The following is a 27,357-nucleotide window of genomic DNA, read 5'->3' as shown; positions in this document are numbered from 1 at the left end:
AATGGATGGATGGACAAAGGCACCAGGGGATGTACCGGCAAGGAACTAACAAGGGACTTGTTACTAGCAGCCAAAAACATGTTCATATTTCTTTAGCTCAATCTTTGAAAATTGTCAAGGATAACACAGTGTGACATAAAATAATATTTTTGCATCAACAAAACTAGATATGTCTATCATTGTGTGCACTGTGTAAAAATAATAGGGAAACTGGACAATCTGAGTACAAAGAAGCAGTGGGAAGCCTAAGAAAAATTACAGCAAATGAAAATTATCCAAATGTCATGTCCTTCAGAAACAGCAAAAATACAGAAGCGTCCAGTTCTACCCCTCAGCCTCCCAGCAGATGCACTTGTGGTATGAATTTAAAAATCCGACGTCGCATTGTTCTCAAGTTATCACGTGCATACTTGGATAGGAAAAGTACACACTACGACATTATCAGTTACAGATCAGCTTCCCAGAGCTGGATCTCAACGTTACTGAAGCAGTGTGGGATCTTCTCAGCAGAGAACAGAACAAAACACAGCTTTTAAAGAGCTTTGGAATGTCCTCCAAGAAGCCCGGAGAACTATTCGTCAGGACTACTTAATGATATCACAGAAAAGCTTGCCTGAGAGAGTTCAGACTGTGTTGAAGAAGAAAGGTGTTCAGAACACATCGACCTTCAAGCTTGTTAGAACTGTACAAAATGCTTCCACATGCTTCAGTAAATAACTGCACATATTTCCCATTTTTATATAAAAATAAGGAAATTCGTGCAAGACTCACAAAATATATAGTTTCTGTATTTAAAAAAAACCCCAGAAGACTGTAACATACTGGGTAGTGTAGACCTGTGAAATTTTAATTTAAGTGTATTCTTCCAAGAGAAGCATTTTTGGCAGGAGGATATGTATTTATGGTAATGAAGGAAGATATCTCTTAATGACATGTGGATGAGTTTTTAATAGTTTCGGGACAACAGTGAAGTTCCATGCAGTTCCACATAAATATGATGTATCAAGCTTTGGTTACAGACAGAAGCTGTGTTAGCAGTCAGTTCTTGGTTGGTTACTGTCTTAATCTGAGAATAGTCAGGAAAGCTATACCAGCTTTACCCTTAAATAATTAATAATTGGTCTGTTCCACTTCAATATGTGGATAGTTTGATGAACTATTACTTACAGACTTTATGGTCTATGGTTCTCCAATTAAATGTTTTCAGGATGCCTGTCCTTGCAAACATGCATGCTGCATGTTAATAAAAGTATTTTTTAATTCATCCCTGTGTCCCATTTTATTGATTTTTTTATCAGGAATCGCTTAGCACCGATCAACACTTAAGCTGAAAGAAAACTAAAACAAGGACTGAATGTGACCATTAATCAATCATCCACATGGTTTAGTATATTAGAAGCTACAGCAAAGCAACCTGTGGAGAATATCAAACGTCATCGTACACGTGAATTGACCCAGAGTAATACAGTTAATGCTGTAAGTTATTTGCCAAAGTACTACGTAATTCAGCAAATAAATACATTTACAATTTAATGTCTACTTCAGAAGAACTCTGGACCATAGTGTTGGTGTCGACAATATCATAACCTTCTCTCAATCTGAAAGAGTCAGCAACAGAGAATTAATAGCATTTACTGATACCTGACATGTCTGAAACCTTCCTTGGCAAACAAAAGGTTGCTGTTTGATTCTAGCTGGAGACACAAATACTCATTGTGGTTGCATCAGGAAGGGTATCTGGTGTAAAAGTGCTAAATCAAACATGCAGAGCTACCTGTTGTAGCAACCCTTTGTGACGAGGGAGGAGTCAAAAGCAGCTTAACTGAAACCCAACCAAAAAAAAAAAAAATTGTTTGGGGGAAAATAAAGCTTCAAAGCTTACAGCGGGTTATCTGTTCTTCAATCTCAAGTTTTTATACTAAGCTAAGCTGATTGCAGCTTCATCTTTATTGTCAATCATTTCGTCCAACTCTCAGCATGAAAGGAAAAGAGTTTTATTTAGATATACAAGTTAGATTATAAGTGCATCATAAATCTCCTACATACTTTCCTTCCAGGAAAGGCAAAGATTAAGGTCACACCCTGAAGCAATTGCATACACCCGATCAGCACCAACAATCTTTATGCATGTTAAAGTCTCCCTTTTACTGGACACAAACATTTGTGGGTGTTTATCATATAGGGTAGTAGTTTTGGTTGGTGTTGCTGAGAAATAGAGCTTGGAAGTTGAACACATGCTATTTAGATTCAGACGCATCAATTTCGATGAACCTTTAACCCGCATTTACGTAACTCTGAGGTATAAACCAGTAGAGCCTGTTTAACTGTTAAATTTGCAGTCATTTAGAGAAAATGGGACTATTATTTCATCTGCAGTTATATTTGGTATAGCTCTGTTCTAGGAATTCCCTGTCATTCTGCAAGCTTTACCTGGAAAGTCTAAAAAGGAGGGAGAGCAGGGGCAAAGAACAGAGCAGCCTTCACAGTCAACTGGAAATGGCACTGATCAAGTCTGAAATAACATGAAATAGAGGTGCTGTGGTAAAGCTGGGTTGCAAAGTGGCTTGCAAGAGCAGCATCAACCATATGTATCTTTTTTAGTTATTATAATAAAGAAAGTCTTTGTCATTGGCAAAATTTTAAGTGGAGGCAACGACAGGCAACTGACAAATTGGCAAAAGATCAAAACCAAGGACACGTCCTCTGTTTATATTTTTTCATATAACTAAAATGTTTTTTTACACCTAGTTTTGCTTTTAGTTACATTAACCAGAAAAACTGTCATAACCTGAAAGAACTAAATGCTCTTCTTCAATGCTTCAAAATACAAATAAAATGATATTAACAGAAAAATGTTCTCACAGGATCTGAGTTCTCAACACATCTCCTTTTGCCTCAGGTAGGTCAGAACTGATAAGCATTCAAGGGTTTGTAAAAATCAAAGTGTTATTCTGCTTGTTTTCTTTAGACTTCTGACTCACAGCCCAATTCCAGAACAAATAGTATTCACAGATTTTGCATACAATTACAGCTGCGAATTATCACATTCGAAGAAATGATGACACAGAATGATTAGCAGTGCCTGTGCTGTTCTGATGACAAGAGTCACATTTGTGGCAACAATTAAAATGTGTGATTACAACAAACTTGACAACATTGTGGAAAAAAATCATTCACATACTGAACCCTGAAGCACCATTAAAAAGAAACTACAAGAGTTAGAATACAAAACCAGTACCTGCCTGCTGATGTGGTCAGGTTGTGTGCTGCTTGTCCCCTGTGTTCGCTCTCTGGGCTGGCATGGGGCAGATTTAATCACAACAATAAGACAGCCTGAAAGAAAAAAGAAACAGAGCAGAAAAGAAACAAATATAAGGTGACACATTTTATTTTTATCATTTAAAAGACTATAATGCTCTTTCACCCACGCACACTCCAATGAAGTGTCTGTCCATTAGAGACTAAGGACTGCATGTTCAGTCAGACTTGAGCATTAGACTTTCACAAACAGCATTTTCTCTGATGAACAGGTTTTTTTCCCAAAACATTGCGTATGTGTTCAGACAGAACACTCTCATTATTGAGCATCTCTGTAACAGCAGACGTTTTAGGTACACCTGTTCAACCGCTCATATCTAATCAGCCAATTGCAGCAATTCAATGCATTTAGGCATGTTGACATGATCAAGACATCTTACTGAAGTTCAAACCAAGAATTAGAATGTGGAAGAAAGGAGATTTAAGTGACTTTGAATGGAGCATGACTGTTGGTACCAGACGGGTTGGTCTGAGTATTTTAAACACTGCTTATCTGCTGGTATTTCCCACACAATGTGAGAAAAAATATCCACTGGCTGGCACCAGCTGAAAATCCCTTGTTATTGTCAGAGGTCAAAGAAGCTTGGCCAGAGTGCTTCGAAGGCAAGAGTAATTCAAATAACCACTTGTTGCAACCAAGGAATGCAGAAGAGCTCTGAATGTAAACCTTGAACCTTGAAGTCAAACCTTGAAGCTGATAGGCTACAGCAGCCGAAAACCACACCAGGTGCCACCCCTGTTAGCTAACATCAGGGAACTGCAGCTAAAATTCAGACAGGCACAACAATGCCTGGGTATTGTTGCTGGCCATGTCCATCTCTTTTTTGACTACAGTGTACCATCTTCTGAAGGCTGTCAACACAGCTTGTCATAACACTCAAATTATCCTCTTGAACAGCGGTCCCCAACCCCCGGGCCTCGGACCGGTACCGGTCCGTGAGTCGTTTGGTACCAGGCCGCGAGAGTTGAGGCTCAGGTGTGAAATGTATGGTTTTCAGGGTTTTTATTGGTTTTCAGCGTTATTTTGTTATCATTTTTATCGTTAACTCGGTTTTCCTCGGTCTTTTCATGTGTGTTATGAATAAATCTTCTTTTTTTCGGTACCGGTACTAGATTTATTTTGTTGTATTTATCCGCGACAGCTTAAAGGCCGGTCCGTGAAAATATTGTCAGGCATAAACCGGTCCGTGGCGCAGAAAAGGTTGGGGACCGCTGCTCTTGAACATGACATTTTGTTCTTTCTACTCAGATTATCTTTGCAGTAACCAGAACTCAGTTCAATAGAGCGCCTATGGGATGTGATGTATGTATGGCTCTTATCATGGATGTATAGCCAACAAATCTGCAGCTGTGTGATGCTATCATGTCAATATGAACCAAAATATTTGAGGAATGTTTATAGCACATTGTTCCTGTTCTAGAAAGACAAAGTGTCTGGTAAGTGTTTCGTTACGTAACACCAAAGAAGCGACAGATGGCTCCGCCCCTCCCTGAGTCTGGTTCTGCTGGAGGTTTCTTCCTGTTAAAGGGAGTTTTTCTTTCCCACTGTCGCCAAAGTGCTTGCTCATAGGGCGGTCATACGATTGTTGGGTTTTTCTCTGTATGTATTATTGTAGGGTCTACCCTACAATATAAAGCGCCTTGAGGCGACTGTTGTTGTGATTTGGCGCTGTATAAATAAAATAAAATTGAATTGGATTGAATTAAACAATACAAGTACGGTACTGTGTACCCACAGGGGTGCTGGCCATTAAAGGGTTATCCTAACCTGTTTATTGTTTTATCTGTTAATGTTTGAATTAATTTATAATCATATTTTATACAAAACAAACTAACAAACACAGGTTTACCCTTCTCAGGTTATCTGCAATGGGAAGGAAAAGATGTAGCTGTCTCCATGCTGTCTTTGTGTTTACAAAAATGAGCTAAAAATGTGCTATAGGTGCTAGGTAGACGTGAAAACCACTGTGTATGAATGAATGCATTTTTTTAAATGTCAGTTTTTGTAGCTTTACATGAACATAGAAAAGTGCCACTAAAAGTTGAAGACTGGTGTCTGTAAAGGACAAACCACAAAAGTACAAACTTTTACTCTTTGTTAAGGGTACAATGGTCCTACCACAATAAGAAGGTCCATACGAGGGTACTGCCGCAGTAGCAAGCTATTGTACCACCAAATGTACAATAAAGCAGTGTTTCCCAACTTTTTGGAGCCATGGCACACAGCACCAAACAAAAATATCACAAAAAGCATATTGATAATTTTTCCCCGCGCACCAGGTATAGCAGAATTGGCTCAGGTTGTCCCCAATATCCCATTTTTTGCTTTCTTCTGACCACTACGCATACTAGGGCCTTGATCTGGGTCGGAATTTTCTCCAGGACCCAGATCAGATTGATTACTTTTTATTTTCAAATATTTATCTATCGCTATTATGTGCTGTGTCAGCTCACAGCATGACTATTATGTAATTTCTTCTTAGTCTTCTTCTGTTTTACTGTCAGTTGGCAACCCATTTAATTAGAGCAGGTAGCTGTACTGCCCTCTAGTGGAAGAGAATGTAATTGTTCTGCCCGTTACGCCGATCGTTTAGAGCACTAATCAGGTGGAACCAGATAATCTTGCATGGCACACCTGATCATTTCTCAAAGCACACCTATGTGCCGTGGCACAGTGGTTGGGAAACACTGCAATAAAGTACTTGGTCTTCTGAATGTGTATTCATAGATACTTATGTTTTAAATGCATTATATTCCGCTTTAATGTGTATTCGAAGAATCTGATTCACATTTTTAATGAATTTCAGTAAAACTCTAACATAAAGTGTGTTTGTGACAAAGTTAGAAAAAGAATCTAAAAATAAAAAGGAAGCTGCTCAGGAAAAGCATCAGCATTGAGCGTCCAACAGCAAATCTCTGACTAATTTGTCAAATGGAGCATCTGTTTATGGCACCAAAGCCACTCTTGGATTTCAACTTGGATTTGATGTAGCTATCATGTTATGCTGAGTGTTCTGTTCCCACTTAATACAAGATGCTAAATTGTGGGAGTGAGAGGGAGTCTGCTTCTTGTGGGGCTGCAGCCTTGATTAAAAGAAAATTCTGGTGCGAGCAGATGGCCGTGTAGACTTCGCTTGCTTGCTTAAAAGTAGGCTGTCCACCCACCCTCCATATTTTTCACACTTTAGTTTGTCGAAGACAAAGCTGAAAAGGAGTGCAACGACTCAAGGCCAAGGCACATCAAAACACACTCTCTATTGTTCCATTGTGAAATTGTTTTGTTATTATTCTTTTCTAGTTATGAGGTTTGTTGTGACATGCTTTTTTTCACATATCTGTTCTGTTTGAGCCTTGTTGTTTGTGTACTGCATTTTGTTTTGTGCATCATAACTTTGCAGCTACAACATAAAATGACTGATATTAAATGATTCATTTAATGATTCAGATGTGAAACTTAATTGATTGGAGGTTAACTATCAAAAAATGGAATATGTACTGAATTTCAGATTTTGTCTACTCAAATATGCTTATGTTCAGCTACTCTGTTTTTGCAGAATTCAGTTCAATTCAATCCAATTTCATTCAATTTTTTAGTGCCAAATAAAAAACAAATATTGCCTCAAGGTGTTTTATGTTGTAAGGTAAAGACCCAATAAATGGAGAAAACCCGAACAATCAAATGACCCCCGATAAGCAAGTACTTGGCGATAGTGGGTAGAGGAAACTCCCTTTTAACAAAAAGAAATTGGTTGGGTGTTAGGGGAGAGAGACAGGACAAAAGAAGGGACCCAGAAATTAAAAGCAAGCAAAACTGTTGTTTTTTATTTTATTGATTTTTTTATGTTAAAGAACTGCTTGACATGATCTTAAACCTGTAAGACCTGCTATAGTCTCAGGTCTCACAGCTTGGCCGGTTGACCTGCTCTTGTGCAAGCACATCCTTGTTGGTCTGACAATGTGTTACTTTAAAAAGGACATAATGGAAACTGCAATAGCCGAATAAGACCAATACATAAATTTTGGAATGCAGGAAAAAGAAACTTTAAACACCCTAAATTGTGACAGCTTTGAACACACCAAACCTACGTCAGGTTTCATGCCTGAATTTGAGTTTTTGCATTTGCATTTGTGATATTTAGAGATTCATATTTTGTATTCCAAAATGTTCCAGGTTGGTTTCTTTCTGTCTAATTTTCATCTTTGTTATAGTTTACCTATGTGGGATCTGGTCATGGTTAGTTTTGTTAATATTTTATAATTCGGTATTTCAGTTTATCCTGCGTTCCCTGTGTCTTAATTAAGTCTCTGTCTCAGTTTGGGTTTCCTGTTTCTGTCACGGTTTGCCGGGGCAAGCCGTGTGGAGTTGGAGGAAGGACCCAAAAGGCGGCAGCTCTGGTGCAGGTGAGTATTTATTTACAGGGGTGGGTACAAAGAGCAATGGTGGGTGAACATGAAACCGGGAACCTAAACTGGGTAAACTAACAACACCAACCAGAAACTAAGATGCAGGGAAATACACATGGAGAGATGCAGGGAGACCGAGGGGAAACAACACAGACGAACCAATTCAATTCAATTCAATTTTATTTATATAGCGCCAAATCACAACATAAGTCGCCTCAAGGCGCTTCATAGATACAGAGAAAAACCCAACAATCATATGACCCCCTATGAGCAAGCACTTTGGCAACAGTGGGAAGGAAAAACTCCCTTTTAACAGGAAGAAACCTCCAGCAGAACCAGGCTCAGGGAGGGGCGGAGCCATCTGCTGCGACCGGTTGGGGTGAGAGAAGGAAAACAGGATAAAAGACATGAGACAGGATAAAAGACAACTACTACAGAACCAGCAACTACTATGACAGAAGACACAACTTAAATACACTCAGAGAACACAGGGAGATTACACACAGGTGGGGAACACAGCTGGGAGTGATTAACGAGACGAGACTAGGGAGGCAATCTGAAAACTCTCACATAAGACGCAGACCTTCACAATAAAACAGGAAACACATACACACAATGACATAACACACCAACTTAACACAGACTGGGGGACACAGAACATAGGAACATGAACCATGAAACAGAAGAGTACAAACACCCAAGGTAACCAAAACCACAGAATACTAATAAACTAAACATAAACACGGAGTCGCAGACTCTGGACCATGACAGTTTCCTGTTTTATTGTGGCAGTCACTTGCTGCGTAGTTCTACTTTCTCTGTCATGTCATTGGATTATGTTTTGTAGTTCAACTATTGTTCATTACTTTATGTGATTTAGCTGTGTTTAGTTTCCCAGCTCATTCCCTATTAGCCCAGCCTGTCCTTGAGTTCTTTTTTAGAGCACCAGTTGTTTTGGGGGGGGGGACTATTTGGATTTTTGTACCTCATGGACTTTTTAAAGTCAGTTTTCACAGTTTTACTTGTTTTGGTATGTATTTGGGTCCTTCTTCCTCAGTCCATGATAACCTAATGAACATTGCATGTCTAACCAAAATTTGCAGAAAGTTTACGTATCTCCAAACTGACGGACCCCATTAAAAAGAAAAAGTCGAGTTGAATCTCATTTTATATATCACAAACTCAGCAAGCCACACACCATATCTTCTAAAAAGAGAAAGCTAACTTGTCTCTGTACCGATGTTTCAACACATCTTACATTTACTATCCAAGGCTTTGAGTGTAAACACAGCAGAATTGACATATTTCAATATGTGTGATTTATTTATAGGTTTGTAGCAGCTTCCCAGTACCTGCCAGCAGCAGCAACACGCATACCATGCTACAAGAGAAGCCTCCTCTTTCATCAGATATATAAAGAATTATATCATGTGTGGGATTTATTACTCAGAAAGGCTTGTTTTTCTTCAGCATAATAATGTAATGTAAAAGATTACATTACAAAAAAACACCTGGATTTGACTAAGCAGTGTATAGGCAGGTGTACAAATCTGTAATCATAACAAGGTGTAATATCACTTAAAATGCTAGTTTTTTACTTTTATCTCTAATTAATTTTGGTGAATAAGCCTTGAGTATGCACTCAGTGTATTGAAGGAGATTTAATTAATCTAATGACAACCACAAACCCATCCAACATAAATAAATCGAAGAGAAGCTACAATTTCAGTCAACCAAGATTTTCTTTGTTTTTTGCTGACTTCCACTCTCACACCAGCTGCAGTGATGTAGCACCAAGACATTTTAGCTGCGCATAACAAGTGTTACCACACCCAGCACCTCCTGTCGGTAACAAATGTGAAACTTTTCAACCAGCAAGGCTCTTCTAGTGCTGCTTTTGAGCAAGCATAAACACTTAACTGTGTTTCAGTGACAAAGAAAGTGAATATTTATTATGAACTGGCAAAAGTCGAATTGCTCCCATCAGACTTCTGCTTTCTTACTAACTAACAATATTTCTCAAAGACAGAGGTGCAACGTGACAATTGAGATTTTAAAATGCACTGAGGAACATTCATAGATATAAAAAAAATCTTGAGTGGACATTTCATATTTTGTAACCAGAAGACAAGTTGCGTCACGAGAGTGTTAAAAATGCTCCTTTATTGTCCTATTAGAGGTACAAAAGCTTGTCATTGGGGTGCTATCCTATAAGATAATTGACAGAAAACATCTCTGGCCCAATAGAGAACAGCTTTGAAGGAGCATTTTAAAATGTAATGTAAGAGTACAAAAATGCATCTTTTACAAAAAAATTTAAATACTGCATAATAATCAATCAATATTTTTATAATTATAAAGTCATAGCCTCGGAAATGCACTGCAGTTCATATAGCATAAAACCAAACAGGCCTAGGGAGAAATGATCCCACTGAAACTAGAACCTTCATGCTGTGAGGCAAAAGTGCTAAAAGTCTGCTACCAATATAGAAGTGAAACACAATATGAGACTTGAATTATTATTTTTTTTATTTAACTTACTACTTTGCATTTAGTAATTAGTTAATATTTAATCTCTGGCTCACTTCCACAGCTTGTCTTTTGTCCCGTCTCCCTCTCATCAGCCCAACTGGTCATCACGGTAGATGGCCGCCCCTCCCTGAACCTGGTTCTATTGGAGGTTTCTTCCTGTTAAAAGGGAGTTTTTCTTCCCACTGTTGCCAAGTGCTTGACTTATGGAGTCACCTCATTGTTGGAGTTTTCTCTCTACTATTGCATGTTAAAATGTAAAAATCTTAAAATCTAAGAGCAACATTAATATTTTACCAAACTTTATATTTAATCCATCCATCCATCCATTCGCTTCCGCTTATCCTTTTCAGGGTCGCGGGGGGGGGCGCTGGAGCCTATCCCAGCTGTCATAGGGCGAAAGGCGGGGTACACCCTGGACAGGTCGCCAGTCTGTCGCAGGGCCAACACACAGGGACAGACAACCATTCACACTCACATTCACTCGCACATTCACACCTAGTGGCAATTTGGATTATCCAATTAACCTATCCCCACAAACTGCATGTCTTTGGACGGTGGGAGGAAGCCGGAGTACCCGGAGGGAACCCACGCAAACACGGGGAGAAGATGCAAACTCCACACAGAAAGACCCCGGCCTGATGGTGGAATTGAACTCAGGACCTTCTTGCTGTGCGGCAACAGTGCTAACCACCGTGCTGCCCTTTATATTTATATTTAATCATAAAAGCTAAATGAAAGTGTGCAATGATGCACCTATTATTGCTTGGGAACATGTATACCATTGTTTGTGGTTTTTTACCCTTGAGATTGCACGCCTAATTACTTTGGATACCACTAATTAACCCTGCAGGCTACTTCGGTGTTGACTGGGCGGCTATGGCTCAGGAGGTAGAGCGACCGATTGTCTACCAGTCGGTTGACGATTCGCTGCCCAGCTACAATCTCCATGTCAGCAGATCATTAGGTTGCAATTCATCTATTGCGGTGTGAATATTAGAGAAGGTGCTTGAATATAGAGAAAAAAATGCTTGTGTGATCGGGTAAAGGAGGCTTGGAGTAAAAAGTGCTTTGAGTGCTGAGTTAGAGTAGAAAAGTGTTTTATAAGTACTTGTCCATTTACTGTTTAAACTGCACTTTTAAGGACAGCAGTGCACTTTTAATGTACTCCTATTTCTCAAAGTGCAGTGAGTGATGTGAGTGAACATGAAAGGACTGTACTGTAAAAAACAAGCAAACAAAAAAACTGTTTTGCTCTCAAGAAATTCGGTGCATGCTTCAAAAACTTTATTTGCCCAATTTAGCTCTGCTCGCTCGATATGATGGTAGCAGACTGACACTGATTTGTAAGTAATACCAACTGTGGTACAACTTGCTATTCGTGTTTATTAGCTCTGTTGCTTCTCTCATTTACACTTTTTTCCCTGCCTGTTCATCGATCCATGAGCGTGAGCTATTTCACCTGTCTGCACCTCTGAATCTTTCATATGATGTCTCGAATTTAAAAGAAGGCGAATGTGTTTGTTTAAAAGTCACGGGCAGTTCTCACAGGGTAACAAACTGAATCTAAAAAGGTGTCAGAAGCTCTTTGTCTTTCCACAAACAACACAGATGAGGTCAATCCAGCCATTTCCTTCATTGATTCCCTGTATTAAATCTATATGAATCACAACAGAGGGAGTGCAGGTAGAAAGGAGGAGACGAATCAATGAAAAAGGATTTTTAAGCTGCAAGAAAACAGGGATGTGGAGAGAGGGCCTGAAGATCAATGCGAGGGCAGTGACCCTAATATTTTGTACATTCAATCAAGAGTTGTGTTGAGGACTACTTTGCAGGCCAGCTAGAAAATATAAAAATATCCTCTGGAGTTGTCCTTTAGCAAGAGTGAAGGAAATCCTGGCTGATGGTAAATCCAGTCTGCACTAAATGTAATTTCTAATTTTAAAGGGTCTATTAATTCTTGTCCAGCACATCTGCCAGTAGTAGTTTTCACAGGGGTCAGAACTAGAGCTAACATTAATAACAACTGTTGTCAGTCCAGCTGGATGTGGCTGACAACAGTGCTTACCATTTGACAATGTCCTTTTGGAAATAACATATGAGGCCATTAGGTGCCATAATAGGTCAGACCCCACACAAACACATCCAGGCTAACGGGGAGCGACAGTAAATCACTCTAATCCAGCCATGAGATGAAGGCAGGTTATTCCCTCATGACGGTGGGGGGTGGGGGGGTTGTGTCACAAGCTGAGCTACAGTTTACCAGCTTGAGTCATGATGAAAGCTGTGATAGAGCTCAGCTGTCACTCAGGATGTCTGAGCCAGAAATCTCTGATCACCTGCCTTAAACACACACACACACACACACACACACACACACACACACACACACACACACACACACACACACACACACACACACACCAACAAAACCACAGGCTGCACACCTCAGTTAGTGGGGACATAGAGAGATGCTCAGGGAGAAGATCCAGCTGTGGAGCCATCACACAGGATCTACATGCACGTATTTGGCATCAGCTTTGTCACAGACATAAAAATACTGTGTAAAAATCTGACAAGCAGCCAAAGCTTATTTGTGCAAGATTATCTCTTTTTTTCCCTCCCTCTCTCTCTCTCTGTCTCCATCTCTGCTCTTCTACAGATCGACATCATCATCGCTGATGCTGCTACCCTCCAGGTCCCTCAAGCAGAGATTTGAGTCATCTCCCTCTCATCCTCTTCCAGCCCTCAGCCCCGTTGAGTCCGACTGTCAATACAGAAGCACTAAATGCTGCTCAGACTGTCAGAGAGAGACTGCAGCGTGCCTTTCACACTTTACACAGTGTGTGTACAGCCTGCACGAGCACAAAGTATCCTACGCCTGAGAGGACAAATGTGGGGAAAGGAGGAGAAGCGGCTGTTTGAACAAGACCCAAACTCCGCAGAAGTTGGTTGTACGGCTTCTCACGACGAGATGGGAAAGAAAAAGAGGATGGAGGGACCAAACTGTGAAAATAACATCCAGGGAGATACGGAGCGATCTTACCTCCCCACGGTCCGCACACACACGCACACGCACAGATCTGTGTATTTCTGCTGCCGCGCCGCTCCACTCACCTACAGTAAATCACTTCCATGACTCACGCAGAGGGGAGATAACCGGCTCTCAGGAAAAGTGGAGTAAACACTCGTTGCAAAGGCAGGAAGGGCTCTCGCGCGCTCGCTCTCGCTGCAATGCTGCTATCTCTCATCCTCGTTTCTCCTCCTCTGTCTCTTCTTTCGCTTTGATCTCTCCCTCTCTCTCTCTCTCTTTCTCTATCCAGTGGTACCCCCTCCTTTCTCTCTCTCTCTCTCTCTCTCTCAAACTCTGCCACCCCCTCACGCTCCACCACAAGGTGTCACAAACACTGTGTCTGCTCCCACTGCCTCTTATTGGCTCCCACTTTTCTCTCCAGCCCCCACCCTGCACTATCTCTCTCTCTCTCTCTCTGGATTTTCTGCCTTAAAGAGGCAACGTGTTACACCTATAGCTACACAAACTCAAAGCATGTCACTTCAGCCGCTTTATTTATTCTAAGTGGGTAAGCATCGCATAAAACCACCATCGCATTTGTGCCTGCCTCAGGGAGTTGTGAGCCCTGGGGCTTATGTAGTGACTTTGCATAGCTGGAAGGCTATGCCAAGTCACTTTGTGTAGGCACTTTTATTTTTTACTTCAAGCAAATTTATTTTTACTAACACTATTAGCATGATTGAAATGCATAAGATACATTTCTGGTCCTCTTTAAAAAGGGATCTCCAGACACACTGCAAAACATCCTAAAGCCAGCTTCCAAGTGTGGCAAACTGCAGTTCCTCTAATGGCCACTTGAGGCCAGTTCCAAAGGCTAGTTGAAACAAAACACTCCAATGTCAAAATGCCCTACTTTACAGCATAAATAAATGTAGTCACAGTGTGCTTTGTTCGCTTTATGTCAAACATAGCTGGTATACAGAGGCTCGTGGCTTACGAAGTTGCATTTTGAAACCTCGAGCTCAGCAGTTTCAGCATCACCGGCTTGATGTTTTGAACCCTGACCTGACCTGCGAAGTGAAATGGATTTTGAGAAGAATGGCGCTCATTCATTGGCTCATACTTTGTGACTGACAAATTATGAGCTAGTGTGCTTAGCCTGGATAATCCTCTTTTCAGACTCTGTTAATGAAACTTATGCATTCAATAAGGAAGATTGATGGTCTCACATCTGTCCACTCCTAGGTGCTGCTGGCTAAATCTAAGCTTTTTCACTCTCACTTTCCCACGCTGTCAAGCTGTTTGTGTTATCACTGGTCTGGTCAGATCACCTTCTCCCGGCATTCTCCAGGCCAATCAGGATTCATGCTGCGTAATTTAAATCTCACTGCGCATCTGTCTTTCTCTTTTGCAGACGCCTTTGTGCAACCGACCTTCTCCCCATGTCCACCGCTCATCACTCAAGCGCCGATCCGCCAAGACAGGCCATTGGAGTCTAACGGCCAAACGCCTATCTATATTCTGTTCATATTTTCAACAAATCATGTTCATTCTTTCTAATGATCTCCCCTTATTGAAATGACCATAGGTTATAAAATAAACCTAATGAAACCTTGGGGCATATTCTAATAGAGTTCTATTAGAATTATTTAAAAAGCCCGGTTCTCATCCCTTGCCCACTTATGCTTTCTTGTTACAGTAGCCCAGTTTTCATCAGTGTTGCTGGTTCCTCAACACCTGATGTGGACCTTGTTAATCTGGGTGACTTCCAAGCCAGTATGGCTTCAGTTATCTCTTTCTTGCTCAGCTCCAAGGTTAGCATGGGGTGGGTCTAGCTGGGGGACCCTTACTGAATACAGATGCTCTGGTTGGGAGTCGAACCCCCGACTTGGAGTTCCAAAGGACATTATTGGGACATGGGAGTGACAGGTGGGTGCCAACCTGGTTATCTGACTGTCGTCGATGTTTGGTTAATTGTTGCTTCAGTAATGGCAAAGTTCAGTCTTGCATTTAAGCTGATTATTTAGCACTTCCTTCTAATATGTTACCTTGTGGCTCTTCAAAAACTAAATGTGTCAGTCAGTGAGTATGCTCCAGCTAAGACTTCAGAATGAGAACCTACAAACTAATCTTTGACTGTTGGTAATGTCCGTCTTTTATGCAGCATTCTTCTATGAAACAGCTGAAGAGATTTTAGGTTCCCAATTCCAATCCAGCCAAACCATAAAAGGCAAATGATGACGAACGATGAAGTCCTGTTACTACAGTGATTAGGGCTGCCACGATTAGTCGACTAGTCACGATTACGTCGGCTATCAAAATCGTCGACGACTGATTTAATAGTCGACGCGTCGTTTGAAGCTTTGTAAGATCACAAAAGACGCAAGAATAAGTAGTAGTATTTAAGAGTGTAATAACGGACTGAAACAGAAGATGGCAGCACTGCATGTGCAAGGATGTCAGCTACCGTTAAACCCCGGAGAAGAAGAAGCTCTGTCCCAGAATTCATAGCGCAACCCAGCTCAGTTTCCAACAATGGCAGCAGCTAGTTAGTGTTAATATTAACATATTTTCAGGCGAGAATGTAGCTGTGTAAACCTCAAATATCTGCTCAGTTTATCAAGACACCACATATTTTCAAAAGCGCTCCGACGTTTTCGGAGACGTCTGTTACCCACTAGCTCGTTAGCTAGCCGGGGTTCAAGGCTCAATAGAGCCGGTGAGAACACCGGACTCCCGGCAAATCGTTTTCAAACCCACCGCCGTCTTTCGCTACTCAGGTTAAACATGATATATAAGTCACTGAGATAACTTAAAAATGATATTATTTGGCTTTTTTTAGTATTTTATTTGTTCCTGAGTAAATCGGTTTGGCTGAGATTAAAGTTATAGTTTTTACACAGCTGACTAAACGTCAAGCAGACAACTGATTATCAGAAGTGAGAGATGCTCGAGAATATACTCCGGTGTCCTGTTATATTTTAGATAGCAAGGAGTTTATTAAACTTCACTGAAACAATCTGCAAACTTCATTAAAATTTAATAAACTATCATCTTGTCTTTATTTTTAGTTAGCACAGACCTTAAACACTTCAAGCTGTAAGCTAATGATAGTTATATAAGAGCAGATGCACGCTGGTGCAATAAGCTGTACGTTTTACGTCCAATGGATGATGATCTGATTAGTCGACTAATCGCAAAAATAATCGGTGACTAGTCGACTATCAAAATAATCGTTTGTGGCAGCCCTAACAGTGATATAATTATCTCTCATTTCTGTTAACTGTTAGATAGCTAAGCTATTTTGTGAAGGCACTAGCTTATGTCTTCTAACAAAATAAGCATAAATGCAGTTTAAAGACAACACCTGGGTGTGGCTGAACATCCTTGTTCCTATTTTCTCAAAGATTTTCCTTCTCCACTGAGACAGTTAACAGACTCTATACTTTCGACTGTCCAGCAGCATCTGAGTTCATAAAGTAACTAGTCTGCTACGTGGAGCTGAAAAACTTGGAAATGGTTTGAACTTCTTATGCTCTCATTATTTCTGTCACTTTTTTGTGTACAACTGCTGTGACACCATGAAGGCTGTTATCTCCTTTGTACCTTTACCGTGCCTCCCCGCTGTCTTTAAAGTCCAACTTTTCGTTCCGTCTTCAAGTGTTGCCATTAGTAACAGGTTTTAGCTTCGGTTTTAGACGTGATAACGTGTCTTTTATATCCATCGTTATATATCAAAGCTATCTACTGATAAAGAGATTTCTTTTTAAAATGATAACAAAAGTTAGAGATGCATTTAATGTGATACAAATATTTAACATACATATGGCCATGAATGTCTGAGGACTGGGGAATATCAGTGGATGCAACATTTAATGATGAGTTCAAGCTGGATCTCTGTCAAAGGAGAGCCAGGAGTCAAGTTCCCAATTTGCAATTATAATTAGCTGTCAAGCCCCTTTAAATGTAGAGCCCGTGTATTCTCCATGCCGCCCTGTCTTTATATGATATTTGCTCTAATTCAGCGTGGAAAACACATTAAAAGCAGAATCAGAATCGTGCTGAAGGCATGAGGTGCTCCGTGTTTTTTCATGTTTGACTATCAGAAAATGTGCTGCTGCTGTTTTAAAAATGTAAGGGTCCTAAATCATGCAGATCACACCGTGTAAGACCACACAGGAGCACAGCATTCCTGCTGTTACAGCACTGCTGTAAGCACGAGCCTAAGTCAAGTGCAGCAGCTTTGATATGACAGAAAATTAAAGAGGACTGCTGGAACATCTGTCCTGCTCTTATAGGGGGCTGGAGTGTCTGTCGATTATGTGAGAGGTGTTTCTATCCCTCCGTGCCTGCTTGTTTGTTTATTATCCTGAAGAAATTTGGTGGAGGGACTCCCTTAGTGGACGTCCAGATCTAAATTTGTGATTGGCACCTTCACATCTTTATTTACAATTCTGAGATTCATTCACAGACATGCAGATACGTTTTTTTAATGTTATATTTTGTCTGGATGATGCAGTTCAAATAAACATATACTGTTATAGCTAGAAGAACTTGCTTTTACACATGCACCAATATTGTAATGAAATCATTACTTCACACTTATATTTTATTATAGTAGCTGTTTGATATATTTCAAGGATGAATATGAATGTTTCTGCGATCTTCCCAAATGCACAGTTATTTGAGATTATGATAATTATGATTGCAAAAACTGAGAACTGAAAAGTGACCCCAGTGGTGTTGGATCAGAATCCATGTAAACATAAACACTTAAATTGACTTTCAGTTAAATTTTCTTGCAACCTAAACTAATTTAAATATTTTTCTTATACACAATATTACCAAACGTATTCAATCATCCATCCAAATAATTGAACTCAGGTGTTCCAATCGCTTCCGTGGCCACATGTGTATAAAGTGAAGCACCCAGGCATACAGACTACCTCTGCATTTGTCAATAATGGGTACACTGTGGTACTATGATAGGATGCCACATGTGCATCAAGTCCAGCTGTGAAATTTACTCGCTACTAAATATTCCACAGCCAAGTGTTAGTGGTGTTATAACAAAGTGGAAGCAATATGGAATAACAGCAACTCAGCCATGAAGTGGTGAGTATAAAATCATACAGCACATAGAGTACAGAGATGTCCAACTTTCTGCAGAGTCAATCACTACAGATCTCCAAACTTCATGTGGTCCTCAACTTCATGTTTGTATGTGTGCAATCACGATGGGACACCTGGACCAAAAACTCTAGGCCGATATTTTTTTTGTCTCAGTGAAGCCCTTAATATGACTGCACACCAGTGCACAAAGCAGGCTCCATAAAGACATGGATGAGCGAGTTTGGTGTAGAAGAACTTGACTGGCCTGAACAGAGTCCTGACCTTAACCCTACACAACACCTTTGGAATAAATTAGAGAGGAGGCTTTGAGCCAGGCCTTCTCATCCAACAGTGTCTGAACTGCGCTTCTGAAAGAATAGTCAAAAATTCCCGTAAACACACTCATCACCTTGAGGAAAGCCTTCCCAGATGAGCTGAAGCTGTTATAGGAGCAGAGGGTGGACCAACATTATATTAAACCCTATGGATTAAGAATGGGATGTCACATGTTCAAATGCATGTGAAGGCTGATACGGGAATACTTTTGCCAATATAGTGTATAATAACATCTGATATGAGCCAGCTCCAACAAGTAAATAAAATTTAAAAAAAACATGACATGAAGGGTAGCACACAGGAACTATGAGCTGATTGTGAAATGAGCTGAAAAGTAGCCAGAAACACGGAAAAAAACAAAACATGTGGCATTTGGCCTTTCATGAGAACTGAACAGTGGGTATTTTTAATAACTCATCCATTTAGACTTTGTCTGATTTGAATCATTGAATTGAGCCTCTTCACCAGGTTTGTGTTGTTGGTGCTTTTTTGAGCACTTTCAAAGAAAATACATGACAAACAATGTGGCCCAATAAGTTTTTGCTTTAGTTTTGCAGAGTGAAATTGTGGTCTTTTATTAGTCTGTTACTTAGCTGTAATTAGCAGGTCTTTGTGTGTTACAGCCACACATTTTATGGATGAAATGTGCTAACCAGTGCTGCTAGAGCCCTAGTCACATAAGCCTAGTGATTGGTGGGGGCTGCAAGTGGGCTGCTAACATATAACACATAGTTTGAATATGGTCAGGTGTTGTTTTAATTTTTATGGTTTGGGGAGGAGGGAGGGAAGGAAAATAACGAGGGTGGGATTAAGTGGATTGTGTTTTAAATAGATCGCTTTATTGAAGTGATTTTTTGGTCACTTCAATAATGTGAACTTCAGCCACCACTAAATGAATTAATTCCATTTTTAACTTAATTGGTGGCTGGCATCAGAGAATATACACTTTCCTAGCAAATGCTTGTTGCCAGGGGACCAGTCTCTATACCTGTTTGATTGGGGCTTAGCCATGCTTCCTAGCACTGCCTACCCTGCTTTCCAATTATGGTCCCTTGTGGCTCCAAAGTTTTACTTTAGTTTGACATTATGGTGGCTACATCTTCAGTTTTACTTGATTTGAATCCTTGTTACTTTATCATTCTCCGAGGGCTTAAATGGTAAATGCACAGCAGTTTAGAAGAATAATTTTAACAGGCGATAGCTAAACTTGGAGCTAGTGAACTAAACGAAATCAATAATAAATAAAAATTAAATGTATATTAATATAAAATCCATAAACTTGATTATGAAATTATCATAATGATCAAATATTATAAAACTGCCATTTGTGTGGGTGGCGTATTATGAATAGTATCTTTAGTCTGTGATCCCACCCTGTACTAACTAGAGCTTCATAGTGCATAGCTTAGCATGGCTGCAGTCTTTGTTAAGTAATCAGTGGACTTCACATAAGCGTTAATTTAAAAAGGTTTTTGAAGGGAAGAGGTAATTTTGCAATAGTTGTTCTTCCACTTGTGAAATATAAATGAGTAAATTATCATTATTATTCTGCCAGCGCCACTCAGCATAAGATGCAGTGAGAGTTGACATGATGATTAAGTCAGAAGCCTGAAGCAACTGTCGATGCTCAGTCCACTCAAACAGAAAACAGATATCAGTGTCCACCAGACCCACTGATGCTCAGTATCTCACACACACACACACACACACACACACACACACACACACACACACACACACACACACACACACACACACACACACACTTAAAGCCATATATTTAGTATATTTTATTAAATATTATTTATTTAATATTTCTATACTTTCTATCAACACTACAAGGTTGTTCAGTTATACATCGGGTGCTTAGTGTGTACTTTAGATATTCACACATGCTTTGCAGAAAAGCTAAGCTTAGTGAATCGATGAATAAATCAATAGAAAACTGATGAAGTGATACAAATATATGCTCAAATACAACCATGTACTGGTTTCTTGGTGTCGTACTTCATGACCTTCTTCTTTATGAAATGTGAATATGGATTTCCTGTTCGGAAAACTGGCTATGAAAGTTTCAGAACACGGCTTAATTAAGGGTTTTAGACGTTCAAGACTCTCCAAGAATGTTTTGAGGTCGACCGATGACTCTTTAATCCAAGGGAAACACAGGAGGGCGGGTGGAAGGCGAGGACAGAGAAAAATATTTGAATTTTCTCAAACAGTTTGACACAGCCTCGTCTTGTCTCTCCGATAACGGATGCAAATTACTATTTCCTCCATCTGGGATACATTAGAAAGAAGATCTTATCATATTTAGCTGCCAAACAAACTTAGAACTATAACAGCTCTGTGCAAGCCTCGCAGCCAGATAGCAAATGAGTAACAGCCACAGATACAAAAACACAAGCAACAGACTCTAATCTAATGTGTTTGCCTGATTAATGTGGTTTTAAACAGATTTTCCTCTCACATAAAATAATAGTTTATTTGGTGAGTCAAAAGAATTTCTTGAAATTCCAAAACAATGGGCCTGAGATCACCAGTTTAGATATTTTCCCCCTTCTTGTATATCATACAGAGTCAAAACAGTGAAACTGAGTGTTTGGGTGATGGCACAAACACTTTAACTGTATTCTCTAACACCACAGTCATTTTAAGTTTGAGTGGTCTGAATAAATACAATATCTGTATCTGCTTGTGACCTTATCCAAGGTCCTTTACCTTTCATCCAACTAGAATCATCCCCACTTGTTTCTAGCAAATATACAGGTGCCAGAGCAGCACGAAATTACTGGTCCCGAAGTGAGAATCACTGACTTTAGAGGCTATGGGAAGTAATTTACATCAGATTTGCATATGCAGCTTGAAGATCAAAATTTTCAAAAATGCTGGCTGGTTCACAAAAAGCAGCAAGACAGAACTGGCTCAGCAACAACAAAGGAACCACATCTATAGAAAACAGATAAATGTTTGATTTGGAGTTCAACCTAAGAGATATTTCTCCTCTAAACTTTTAGATCTTTTTTTTTTTTTAGATAATTGTCGAAAACTTGAAAAGGTAAAGCTTCTCAATATTTCATGAGAAAAAGAACATCCTAATAACATTCATGAAGGAAAATCTTGTTTCATCATCTTTCCCCTGCTGTTAATCATCCTCTGATCATTCACGATCAGGGGGATTGATGGTGAAGTTGACCCACTAAACCACCAACCTGTATATAGAACTCACCTGGGTTTAAGCAGCTACGACAGCAAAAATGATGCTTACAAACCATCTGTGTTGATAATAGAATAGAACAAATAAGATAAAGGAGGAGAATTTTCCTGTCTTTAATGAAAACCTGTAACAGATGGTGTTATGTAAGGGATCTAAGCACTTCTTTCACCACTGAAATACCATTAACTCAAAACATGATGCAATGAATGATTAATACTGGACCTTGCGGTGTGCAGTCAGAGCAATGATTGTTCAAGGTAAAAAAGTCAATACTTTCCCTCATCACCTCCATACATCATGCGATTTCCAAACACTGTTAGAGCGTAGACTATAACAGCAGCAGCAGTGAGATTTCTTCTTCCATCATTGGTGGCCAATAGCGTTTCACATCACCAGCACAACAGAACTGGAGCGCCATCCATTAGCCTGTCAGAAACTTTGAATTAGAATTGATTCCTCTTGGCATAATTATTCATCTGTTCCTATTATTTATCATGGTGACAACAGTGCTGCTGTGTTTGATTGGGTGATTGCCTCAGATTTTGGGGTGCAAAATTAGAAGTCAGAGAACAGTTGCTCCCCAAACACTTGACAACTGATCTGTTTGGCCAGCGTCTGGAGAAGCAGCGGAGCCCAAATGAGCACACTTATCTGAGTTGCACTCCCTACATACTGATTTACGAGATGTTTTCTCTGTTATTAAATTGTTTTGTCATTTGTCATCTTTTGTTCAAACTATTAAAAAAAAGACTAACAAAACATCAAAATTGTGATAATTTGCTTTTTGAGGTGACATGTGTGAGGCATCGTTTCAAGGCGTTTCTTTATGTGTGTGACTGACAGAGAATATACTGCAGAACTGATTGTGAAAGCACTGAAAAACTGTTGAAACACTAACTAAAGCTGCAGCTTTATGTTGACTGTGGCATGTCGCTTAGAGAAAGTATGAGTGGCAGTAAATAACTACTGCTGAATGGCAGAATGCGAGCATCAATATCTCAGGCAAAGAATAAAAAATTCAAATTTCAAATTCAAATTCAAATTCAAATTTTATTTGTCACGTACACAGTCATACACAGTACGATATGTAGTGAAATGCTTGGACAACTGCTCGTGACCTAAAGAAAACTATGAATAAGATAGGAAATAAATATGAAAAATTAAAAAGGGTAAATTTAACTAGGAAGGAATAAAATATAAATTAAGGTTAAAAATGAAATAACTGTACAACACAAATTAGAATGAAGGGTAAATTTAACTGGGAAGAATAAGATAAAATATATAAATTAAAGTTGAAAATAAAATAACTGTACAACAAAATACACAATACACAATATAGAACTATATAAGAATGTATGAAGAAATCTAAATCTAAATAAATATATACACAATAACAGCAGCTGTACAAGTATTAACCGGAAATGAAGAATATAGTGACCAGTGTTGTGCAAAACCAAAGTCCAGAAAGTCCAGTGTGTGTGTAAGAACTGTATGTGTGGGTCAGTACTGTGTGGTGGTGTGATTGAGAGACCGTATCGCCTGCGGGAAGAAGCTCCTCCTCAGTCTCTCTGTGTTGGTCTTCAGGGAGCGGAATCGCTTTCCTGACCTCAACAGAGAGAACAGTCTGTTGTTGGGATGGCTGAGGTCCTTCACCATCTTCCTGGCCTTAGTCCAGCACCGCCTGCTGTAGATTGAGTGCAGGTCAGGGAGCTCGGAGCGGATGGTGCGCTCAGCTGACCGCACAACCCTCTGTAGAGCTCGTCTGTCCTGCATGGTGCTGTTCCCGAACCAGGTTAAGATGTTTCCCGCCAGGATGCTCTCTATGGTGCACGAGTAAAAGTTCCTGAGCACCTTGGAGGGCAGTTGGAAGTCTCTCAAGCGTCTGAGGTGGTAGAGACGCTGTCGGGCCTTTTTCACCACGGTGTTGATGTGACAGGACCATGACAGGTCCTGCGTGATGTGAACTCCGAGGTATTTGAAGCTGTCCACTCTCTCCACTGGGCACTCGTTGATGACGGGGGTCTGGTAGTTCCTCTCCTGCTTAGTGCTGAAGTCCACTATCAGCTCCTTTGTCTTACTGACGTTTAGAAGGAGGTTGTTCCTCTGGCACCAGTTCTCCAGATTCCTAATCTCCTTCACGTAGGCCGTCTCGTTGTTATCAGAGATCAGGCCCACCACGACGGTGTCGTCAGCAAACTTGATGATGGTGGTGGAGCTGGTAGTGGCCACACAGTCATATGTGTACAAAGAGTACAGCAGGGGGCTCAGAACACACCCCTGGGGGGCTCCAGTGCTGAGAGTGGTGGAGGCTGACACATGTCCGCCCATCCTTACTGCCTGTGGTCTGCCAGTTAGGAAGTTGGAGATCCACTGACACATAGATGAGCTGAGTCCCAGATGCTCCAGCTTGGTGGTGAGTGTGGAGGGAATTATGGTGTTAAATGCAGAGCTGTAGTCTATGAAGAGCATTTTAACATAATTCCCCCTTCTAGTGTCCAAGTGAGTGAGTGATGTGTGGAGGAGATGAGAGATGGCATCGTCTGTGGAACGATTTGGACGGTAAGCGAACTGTAGTGGGTCCAGTGTGTCTGGTAGTGAAGAAATGATGAAGTCTCTGACCAGGCGTTCAAAGCACTTCATCACTACTGAGGTGAGGGCTACAGGGCGATAGTCATTGAGAGAAGCAGGGTGGGGTTTCTTCGGGACAGGAACAATGATGGACTCTTTGAAGCATGTGGGGATCACCGACTGAGATAAAGAGATGTTGAATATCTCAGTGAACACAGGAGCTAGCTGGTATGCGCAGTCTCTTAGGATACGACCTGGGATGCCGTCTGGTCCTGCTGCTTTCCTGGTGTTCACTCTCTTGAAGGCTCTCCTTACTTCATGCTCGGAGATGACGAGCACGTTTCCGGTGCTGGCAGTATCTTCCTGTCTGCAGCCGTTAGCGCCGCTAACACTAGCATTGTTGGAGACCTTAGCTGCAGCCTCGAAGCGAGCATAGAAAGTGTTCAGCTCGTCTGCCAGAGTCACGGCCGCGTTCGTCATACCGGTTGTTGGTGCTTTATAGTCCGTTATTGTCCTTAGTCCCCGCCACAGGCTCCTAGAGTCACTCTGTTGGAGTTGTGACTCTAGTTTCCTCCCGTAGCGCTGCTTCGCCTCTTTCACCGCCCTCCGCACGTTATATGACGCGGCTTTGTACGGGTCCATGTCCCCCGTCATGAGTCCCGTGTGGTAGGCAGCGGTGCGGGATCTCAGAGCGTCGCGGATGGTTTTATCCACCTACGGCTTCTGGTTGGGAAACGTTGTGATAGTCTTTGTCTCCACGGTATCATCCGCTAGTTTCCCGATGAATCCCACAACCGCTTCCGTAAACACGTTGACGTCATCGTCGGAGCTGTTTCTGAACATGCCCCAGTCTGCGTCATCGAGTGCGTCCTGTAACGCGGCCACCGATTGATCCGTCCAGCGCGCGACCTTCCTCTGAACCGGAACTTCCTGTTTCAGCCTTTGTTTGTATTTTGGCATGAGGAAGATGGCGGCGTGATCAGATTTGCCAGACGGGGGGCGGGATTGTGCCTTGTAGCCGTCCTTGACCGTAGTGTAGCAGTGGTCCAGTGTCCTTTCACCAGAGGTGGGACCAAGTCATTGTTTTGCAAGTCTCAAGTAAGTCTCAAGTCTTTATCCTCAAGTCTCAAGTCAAGTCTCAAGTAATGTCAGGCAAGTCAGAGTCGAGTCTCAAGTCACTGGTGTAAAAGTCCGAGTCAAGTCACAAGTCTGAAACTTTGAATTTCAAGTCCTTTCGAGTCTTTAAAAAAAAAAAAATGAAAAAATAATGTTGCAGTTATGCTAAATGTAAATATTAGACCATGTAATTTTAAAATCTGTGTTTTTCTCAACACATGACAAAATAGTGAACTTAGAAAATATACACAAATTGTGAAATTGCACCTCTTTAAAATGCAGCTCAATTAAACCTAGCTCCAAGAATAATTTTCACCGACAGTTCTGAGATAAGCTGCATGTTATTCTTGGATGCGGTTGTAGGACCGGCTTTAAAATCGCATGACAAAAATATCATACACATTTAAAAAAAACTGTATCACCAACATAGCCTGGACAACATTTGCTAGTTAGATGAAGTCAGCTATCTCATCTTAGCATATTTATATGCATATTTATAATCATACGGTTCTTGGAGTGAGTGCACACACTCATGAAGTTTAGTAACTTCAGGTCACTGCAACAAGCCCAGGTACAGTTTACCGACAGATGGGTACAGGACCTTGAAACGCACCGTGTCGAACGAAAGACCATCGTACGTATCATAAGTTTACCAGTCTCACAAATCGTCGTCATAAATACACATTCCTTAACCGTTTATTAATAGGACCTTTGAGCTCAACGGTAATTAATTAGTAGTGGAAATAATTTCTGGTAGCATCACAGAAATGTAGCAGTGACAACAATATTGTATGCTGTAATCGTACTGGGCAATTAGTGATACAAAAAACCTGTTTTATCCTGTGAATAAAAGTATATGTTTTTGTCAATGTACCATAATAACAGAAGCGAAACGCAATATTGTGTCAGGACAATTCACTATTTATGCACAATAAATAAAGGAGCATAGCGCGACAATTTCTGTTCAGCGCCAGACTTGCTTGTAACCTATATCACCAATTATGTTATGAAAATGATGTATTAACTACTAAAAAACACTGACCTTCGTGTAAATGCTTGGAGCAGACTAACCTGTGAGCTGGAGTGTTCTGGGACGTTATATTTGATCTTTGAATGGCTGCAATCCAGGCCATCCGTCGCATCTTTGTTACTTCGGAAACATGGCTTGAACAATTTCTCTTCAACGACGTAATCCGATAACAACCGATCTCTTTACCCGTCGGCTTCCCGTGGCTGTCATGCGACCGGCTATTGCAGTTAATAATACAACGGCTTCTTGACATTTTTGTGTTTCTTTTTATCGCTGTTTAACTGATTTTAATTGAAAGCCTGCGTGCGCTAGTACCGCTTGCCACGAGTTCCCAGAATCCTTTGCGGTTCTACCCGTGAATGACGTCACATTTTAAATCCCCATATAATATGCATGTTAAATTTTATATTTGGGGTAAAATATCAAGTCTTTTCAAGTAAACCGGTTCAAGTCCAATTCAAGTCCCAAGTCATTGGTGTAAAAGTCCAAGTCAAGTCACAAGTCTTAGAACATTTTTTCAAGTCAAGTCTAAAGTCATAAAATTAATGACTCGAGTCTGACTCGAGTCCAAGTCATGTGACTCGAGTCCACACCTCTGCCTTTCACCCCTGGTGGGGCAGGTGATGTGTTGATAAAAAAGTTCGGCGCTGCGCGTTTGAGGTTGGCGCTATTAAAGTCCCCCGTCACAATAAGCGCAGCGTCCCGGTGTTGTGT

The 27,357-nt window shown here is 40.6% G+C and overlaps 1 protein-coding gene and 1 long non-coding RNA gene across 3 annotated transcripts in view; both read right to left on the bottom strand.

Annotated features, from left to right (window-relative positions):
- The window catches only part of LOC113026357 (alpha-1,3-mannosyl-glycoprotein 4-beta-N-acetylglucosaminyltransferase C-like), a 78,353-nt gene extending 64,692 nt beyond the window's left edge, over positions 1 to 13,661 (bottom strand). The window contains exons 1-2 of one of the 2 annotated variants that reach the window (XM_026175049.2): positions 13,369 to 13,661; positions 3,239 to 3,333 (exon numbers count right to left, since the gene is read on the bottom strand). The gene's annotated coding sequence lies outside the window, so the exon portion shown is untranslated. Of the gene's footprint in view, positions 1 to 3,238; positions 3,334 to 13,297 lie in introns of both variants that reach the window. The other variant, XM_026175052.2, reaches the window with a different exon arrangement.
- LOC145429753 (uncharacterized) overlaps positions 1 to 27,004 on the bottom strand; it is a 170,887-nt gene extending 143,883 nt beyond the window's left edge. The window contains exon 1 of the long non-coding RNA XR_013910041.1: positions 26,685 to 27,004. This is a non-coding gene — a long non-coding RNA (uncharacterized LOC145429753). The remainder of the gene's footprint in view (positions 1 to 26,684) is intronic.
- Between the last annotated feature and the right edge of the window lie 353 nt (positions 27,005 to 27,357).

The sequence above is a fragment of the Astatotilapia calliptera genome, chromosome 7 (genome assembly GCF_964374335.1).
Source record: "Astatotilapia calliptera chromosome 7, fAstCal68.1, whole genome shotgun sequence".
NCBI lineage: Eukaryota > Metazoa > Chordata > Actinopteri > Cichliformes > Cichlidae > Astatotilapia > Astatotilapia calliptera.
This window is presented reverse-complemented; position numbering and strand designations above follow the sequence as displayed.